General features: G+C 46.8%; 1 protein-coding gene across 1 annotated transcript in view; it reads right to left on the bottom strand.

Annotated features, from left to right (window-relative positions):
• Window positions 1-7,638, bottom strand: part of LOC129714173 (transmembrane protein 229B-like) — a 140,272-nt gene that overhangs the window by 33,054 nt on the left and 99,580 nt on the right. The gene's annotated exons all lie outside the window — the stretch shown is intronic.

Raw genomic sequence — 7,638 nt, 5'->3', positions numbered from 1 at the left:
AAGAAGAAAGGAAGAGGCGGAGACAGTTCTTCCTTTTGTATAAAACCGCTTGGAGTTTAGAAGGATGAGGGGGATCTTATAGAAACATATAGCATTATAAAAGGACTGGACAAGTTAGATGCAGGAAAATAGTTCCCAATGTTGGGCGAGTCCATAACCAGGCTTAGAATAAAGGGGAGGTCATTTAAGACTGAGGTGAGAAAAAACTTTCAGTTGTGAATTTGTGGAATTCCCTGCCGCAGAGGGCAGTGGAGGCCAAGTCACTGGATGGATTTCAGAGAGAGTTCGATAGAGCTCTAGGGGCTAGTGGAGTCAAGGGGCATGGGGAGAAGGTAGTCACGGGTTATTGATAGGGGACGATCAGCCATGATCACAATGAATGGCGGTGCTGGCTCGAAGGGCCGAATGGCCTCCTCCTGCACCTATTTTCTATCTATGTTTCTATGTTTTCCTTTCCTCTTCCTTTCTTCTTCCCGCCCACCCCCACATCAGTTTGAAGAAGGACCTCGACCCGAAACGTCACCTATTCCTTCGCTCCATAGATGCTGCCTCACCCACTGAGTTTCTCCAGCATTTTTGTCTACCTTCGATTTTTCCAGCATCTGCAGTTCGTTCTTAAACATCTTCCTGTTGGGAGTTGGTTCTTTCGTAGGCAGCACTGCAATGGTTTCTTTGTTATCACGTGTACCAAGGTGCAGTGTGCATGTAGATCAGCAAGACTATCACCATATATAATCACAAATCTCTGGTTAGTATAGAATGTACAGAAAGTGGCTTAGCCATAAAGCTGTGTAGGAAGGAACTGCAGATCCTGGTTTAAACTGAAGATAGACACAAACAAGCTGGAGTAACGGCAGCGAGGGAGGTGTACATGGCGGGAGCAACACATCGTCTGGAGAAAATGAATTAGGTAACGGTGTTAAGTCTAGAGCCTTCTTCAGACCCGCCTTTGAAGGTGTCGACAAAAAAAAAAACCTAAACGTCCACCATTCCTTTATAACCTCCAGAGATGCTAAAAAATCTGTGGTGCCGCTGGCGTTACTGCCAGCTTTTGTGTCTAGTCTGATCAGCAGTAGGGAGGAGGCTGGTCCTTACCAGCGCCGGGCCCCGGGTTCGATCCTTAACAACACTGGGTGCAGAGCGTGGTGTGCTTGGTAGTTTTGACTAAAATACTCGGGCTCCACACCCGTGACCTGGCGTGGTGTTTTCCCTCCGGGTGCTCGGCGAAAGGGGTCCGGTTTCCTTCCCACCCACACTCCAGCACTACGTACAGTGGGGTTGTAGGTTAATTGGCTTTGGTCAAAAATAGGGTAGATGGCCCCTGGTGCATATGATACCTAGTACTGCGTTGGCATCACTGGCCGGCGCGGACCTTTGTGGATCCAAAAGGGCCTGTTTATCAAACATGTGACTGTAGGGGGTCTGCGAGTACCGTCTAATCGTAAACAGAAGTATGATGCTGAGGAGAGTCAGGTCCTTATACTGATGCAATACACTATGGAACATATGAAATGAACATGTGCACGTCCTCAAACCGTCTGCTGCAACTGGGGGGGCTCTTTAACCAGCCTTTGCGCTAGAGAACTCTAAGGTCCCTGGCACGAATGTCCAAGGGCCTGGTCAGACGAAGTGAATTCCCAGTAAGACTCATATCACTCACCGTAACACAATTGCAAACATCAATAAGCCCTCTCCTTACTTTCCTAGCAGTGCGCTCGCAGAGCAACTATGTTTTGTAAACAGTTAGTGCGTCACCTCCTTGGAGACGGGACGGCAGGGTTTTTATTGTTTAGGATATTGGTATTCAGAGCGGATATCCTCTTCTCTGAAGAACCCCTCTGAAGGAAAAGAGTTGGCTTCAACGCGGAAGTGAGGGTGTCCGTACAGGGGAACAAATAACATCAAGCAGGCCGAAGGCAGCATCTCTGGATAAAAAGGACACTGAGTAACGTTTTACGGAGACGGTTAAGGCAAGATATCCTTCCATGTTGAATGGATTACAGACTTAAGCTGGAGTACTCAGCTCGCCGTCCAGCAGCATGCGTCTGGAGACACATGGATGAGAAGTTTCTCCTTCAGAAGGAAAGCCCCAACCGGCAAAAGTCCGGCCTATCATAGTGGTTCTCCAGAGATGACTGCTTGCTTGACCTTGCTGAGTGACCCGCTCCAGCAGTGTTTTGGTCACACACGTAGTTACTGAGGGCCATTAACTAAAGACAAGAATTCCAGTTTGATGCATCATACATTTTCAAGCTTGACTTGCCACTTAATATGTTCTTGAGGCTACATGATCAGGGACCTCATTATTTACTAGTTCTTCCAGTTGAGCCCATTTATTTTCCCAAACACCTAATGTTTTTCTAAGTGAGCCTGCTTGCTCAACATAGGAGCTCGTTAACGGATATTTCAATCTTTGGCCTGTTGGCTGACACAAGCACGTTACAAAACCCTGACAGACTTGTGTGTCCGTACAGTTGTGTTTCCTATGGAGGGCATGAAGCTAGTGTCCTCTCTAACCCGGAATTCTAGGTTGAGCCACAACCCTAAAACCTACCATTAAGAAACCAATGCTCTAATTAATCGCCCTACTCAATTATGACCTGTCCCGTAAGGAGTTTAGTACGTTCTTCAATGACGTGTGGGGTGGTGTTCCCTCCGGGTATAATCCTCCGGGACAAAAGCTTCCGTTTTCCTTTCCACACTCCCCAACAACCGTACAGTTGTCTGTAGTTAATGTCTGGCGTCGGTAACACAGTACAGAGAATAGAAAATGTTCCGACATAGATTTTATAGGATAGTGATAGTTGTAACGGCACTAGATCTCGCGGTAGCACGGTGTGGACAATAGCAGTGTGGACTCGTATATGCACAACTGCAATGACATGCGTTCAGTGTGTTACTTCAGATCAACCCTTGCTTTCCTCTCCTCCCAGTCCCCTTCCCTGTTCTCCCCAACGTCACCATACGATTTGTTAGGGCTTGGACACACTAGAGCCAGGGAACATGGTTACCTGGTTGTTGGGAGACGGCGGGGGGTGTACCAAGATCACCCAGGGGCCACAGTTTTTAAGAATAAGTGAGTAAGCCCTTTGGAAGACAGAGACGAGGACACACTTTTTTCTCAGACGTATAGTGGTGAGTCTGTGGAATTCTCTGCCTCGAGGTTGGTGGAGGCCAGTTCTCTGGATTCTTTCAAGAGAGAGCTAGATAGGGCTCTTAAAAATAGCGGGGTCAGGGGATATGGGGAGAAGGCAGGAACGGGGTACAGATTGGGGATGATCAGCCATGATCACATTGAATGGCGGTGCTGGCTTGAAGGGCCAAATGACCTACTCCTGCACCTATTGTCTATTGTCACTAGACTTACTGTCTCCGCCTACATTCTATCTTTGTCCCGACCCCTCCCCCGACATCAGTCTGTAGAAGGGTCTTGACCCAAAACGTCACCCACTCCTTCTCTCCGGAGATACTGCCTCACCCGCTAAGTTACTCCAGCATTTTGTGTCTACCTTCTATTTTTCATATGCTGTGTAGGCCAACGTTCCCTTACGTGAGGTGACCTCTCTAGAAATCCACAGGTGCCTTGGATGTGTGGAATACCAGACCATCCTATCTCCCCAGGACAGCACATTTGGACAGACCTAGTCATCATAGAACGGGAAAGAGGATGAGGACCCCTACGTACTAACACCTTTTTTGGATGTGGGAGGAAACCAGGGCACCCGGAAGAAACCCGCGCAGTCACAGAGAGAATGTGCAGACTCCACCCGAGGTCAAGATTGAACCTGGGTCTCTGGCACTGTGAGGCAGCAGCTCTGCCAACTGTGCCACACTTATGTCAGACTCTTAGATAGTGCCAGGCTCTTAGATTAGTGTCAGACTCTTAGATAGGGCCACAACTTTAAAAAATCAAATAGCTAAGGATATTAGAGTTAGATGGAGCTCTAGGGGCTAGTGGAATCAAGGGATATGGGGAGAAGGCAGGCACGGGTTATTGATTGGGGACGATCAGCCATGATCACAATGAATGGCGGTGCTGGCTCGAAGGACTGAATTGCCTCCTCCTGCATTTATTTTCTATGTTTCTATGATGCTGAAAGCCTGAAATAAAATAAGAGAAAATCTAAAAAAACATTCAGCTAGACAGTTAGCATCTGGAAAGAAAAATTGAACATTCCCAATCTGAATCTAAGGTATTTTCCTGATCTGACCCCACCATAGTCTCTGCATGGTTACCCCGCTCCACTCTCCCCAGCTGGAGGTATAATTAAACCCATACCACTGTTTGCTACTCTCTGCCTGTCTCTTATTCTCTGCCTGCACAGTGGGACTCAACCTGAACCCAAATGGTTCATGGCTGCAACAACCCACCAAACCCAACGCACATATTTTGTGGTCCTGCCAGGGTCGTGTTAGCATGCCACATATTATGAGCTTTTGCACAACAACAGACTTGATGATTTCTCAATCAAGGATGAGTCATATTTCCAAGCAAAGATGGGCGCTTGCTATTGGAGGCATCCCATGTAGCTGCTGTTAAAAAAAATTCTAGCTTTATTCAGAAAAAATATAAAACAAAAACTCTTCTTACATTTTCAGTGTCTATATATACAATAGTGTCATACTTAGTAGCGTTAGAACCTCTCTTTGCACAAAACACCCTTGCCAGATATGGGGAGATGTTCCTTCCACAAGACTCAACACTGCAATGTCCAGCAGCGGAAGGATCCTCAGGTCTCCGACAGACTTGGCGTTGGCTGCACCAAGCTTCAGCAAGTCCCTCATCACATACTCCTGCAGTCTGGAATGGACCAGTCGGCAATGTTCTCTGATGGACATCTCGTTGTACTGGAAGATCAACTTTTGGGCAAACCAAAGAGTTGTCTTTCACTAGGTTGATGGTCATCCAGTAGCATTGATGTCTGTCTCCAACTGTGCTGTTGTTGACCTTCCAAGTGGCAGAGAAGGTGAGATGGGAAAGTAATGAGGAAGATGCCATAATGACAGAACGTGATGGAATGGGGAGTGTTCACAACATTTTGATAAGACAAAAGCATCTCCAGAGATGCTGCTTGACCTGCTGAGTAGCTCCAGCATTTTATGTCCATCTTCGGTGTAAATCAGTATCAGCAGTTCCTTCCCACACGTTAAAATGAACATGAAGGCAGACGCAAAAAGCAGGAGTATCTCAGCGGGTCGGACAGCATCTCTGGAGAGAAGGAATAGGTGACCTCACCTAATCCTTTTCTCCAGAGATGCTGCCTGACCCGTTCAGTTACTCCAGCGTTTTAGAAATATAGAAGGTAGGAGTAGGCCATTTGGCCCTTCGAACCAGCACCACCATTCAATATGATCATGGCCAGTGGCGGACTGGCCAGGGTGTCAGCTTGCCTGATGGCAAGTGGGCCCCTGATGAAGTGGGCTCCCTATATCAAGTGGGCCCCTGATGAAGTGGGATCCCTTTGTCTCCTGGCAACCAATATTTTTAGACCCAGTCTGCCACTGATCATGGCTGATCATTGAAAATCAGTACCCCCGTTCCAGCTTTCATATCTCATATACCTCATATCCCTTGATTCCCTTAGCCCTAAGAGCATAGGTTCCCAACCTTTTTAATCCCGTTTACCCCTGGCAACTTTAACAGCACATAACAATGTTATTCCACTTATTTATGAACAACTAATGATGAACAGATACCAGAACTAAACACAGCCAGTCAATGGGGAAAAAATATGTACAAATCTAGAATCAACAAATTTACCCCATGGGGGTAAATTTCCCGCAGGTTGGGAACCATTGCCTTAGAGCTATATCTAACTCTCTATTGATAACATGCACAGGTAGACAAAAATGCTGGAGAAACTCAGCGGGTGCAGCAGCATCTAAGGAGCGAAGGAAATAGTCAACGTTTCGTTGCCTATTTCTTTCGCTCCTTAAATGCTGCTGCACCCGCTGAGTTTCTCCACCTTCGATTTTCCAGCATCTGCAGTTCCTTGCACACATAAGACTGCTAAATGGACTTTGCCCCCTGCCAAGTATCGCGCACAAACCCCCACACTGCAGCACAGCCACTGTTGTGCCGCTGCCGGTCGGAACGCCTGTTGAATGTTTAGTAGAGTGCTAACTTTGTTCATGATAGAAACATAGAAATTAGGTGCAGGAGTAGGCCATTCGGCCCTTCGAGCCTGCACCGCCATTCAATATGATCATGGCTGATCATCCAACTCAGTATCCCGTACCTGCCTTCTCTCCATACCCCCTGATCCCCTTAGCCACAAGGACCACATCTAACTCCCTCTTAAATATAGCCAATGAACTGGCCTCAACTACCCTCTGTGGCAGAGAGTTCCAGAGATTCACCACTCTCTGCGTGAAAAAAGTTCTTCTCATCTCGGTTTGATATACATGATACATGTATTTTTTTTTTTTTTTTTAATCTCTATTTATTTTTCATGCACACTGAATGGACACTGGTTGAGCAACGTTTTTTTGTTTCCTCTGGGTATGCGAATACTCAGGAAATGACAATAAAGGACATTATTGCCATAGAGGGAGTGCAGAGACGGTTCACCAAACTGATTCCTGGGATGTCAGGACTTTCATATGAAGAAAGACTGGATAGACTTGGTTTATACTCGCTAGAATTTAGAAGATTGAGGGGGGATCTTATAAAAACTTACAAAATTCTAAGGGGTTGGACAGGCTAGATGCAGGAAGATTGTTCCCGATGTTAGGGAAGTCCAGGACAAGGGGTCACAGCTTAAGGATAAAGGGGAAATCCTTTAAAACCGAGATGAGAAGAACTTTTTTCACGCAGAGAGTGGTGAATCTCTGGAACTCTCTGCCACAGAGGGTAGTTGAGGCCACAGTTCATTGGCTATATTTAAGAGGGAGTTAGATGTGGCCCTTGTGGCCAAGGGGATCAGGGGGTATGGAGAGAAGGCAGGTACGGGATACTGAGTTGGATGATCAGCCATGATCATATTGAATGGCGGTGCAGGCTCGAAGGGCCGAATGGCCTACTCCTGCACCTAATTTCTATGTTTCTATGTTTCTATAACTATATCTAACTCTCTATTGAAAACATGCACAGGTGGACAAAAAATGCTGGAGAAACTCAGCGGGTGCAGCAGCATCTAAGGAGCGAAGGAAATAGTCAACGTTTCGTTGCCTATTTCTTTCGCTCCTTAAATGCTGCTGCACCCGCTGAGTTTCTCCACCTTCGATTTTCCAGCATCTGCAGTTCCTTGCACACATAAGACTGCTAAATGGACTTTGCCCCCTGCCAAGTATCGCGCACAAACCCCCACACTGCAGCAGAGCCACTGTTGTGCCGCTGCCGGTCGGAACGCCTGTTGAATGTTTAGTAGAGTGTTAAATTTGTTCATGATAGAAACATAGAAATTAGGTGCAGGAGTAGGCCATTCGGCCCTTCGAGCCTGCACCGCCATTCAATATGATCATGGCTGATCATCCAACTCAGTATCCCGTACCTGCCTTCTCTCCATACCCCCTGATCCCCTTAACCACAAGGGCCACATCTAACTCCCTCTTAAATATAGCCAATGAACTGTGCCTCAACTACCCTCTGTGGCAGAGAGTTCCAGAGATTCACCACTCTCTGCGTGAAAAAAGTTC

Source organism: Leucoraja erinacea, chromosome 38 (assembly GCF_028641065.1).
Source record: "Leucoraja erinacea ecotype New England chromosome 38, Leri_hhj_1, whole genome shotgun sequence".
NCBI classification, from domain to species: Eukaryota; Metazoa; Chordata; class Chondrichthyes; order Rajiformes; family Rajidae; genus Leucoraja; species Leucoraja erinaceus.
The sequence above is the reverse complement of the archived record's forward strand: the minus strand, read 5'-3'. Positions and strand labels throughout refer to the sequence as shown.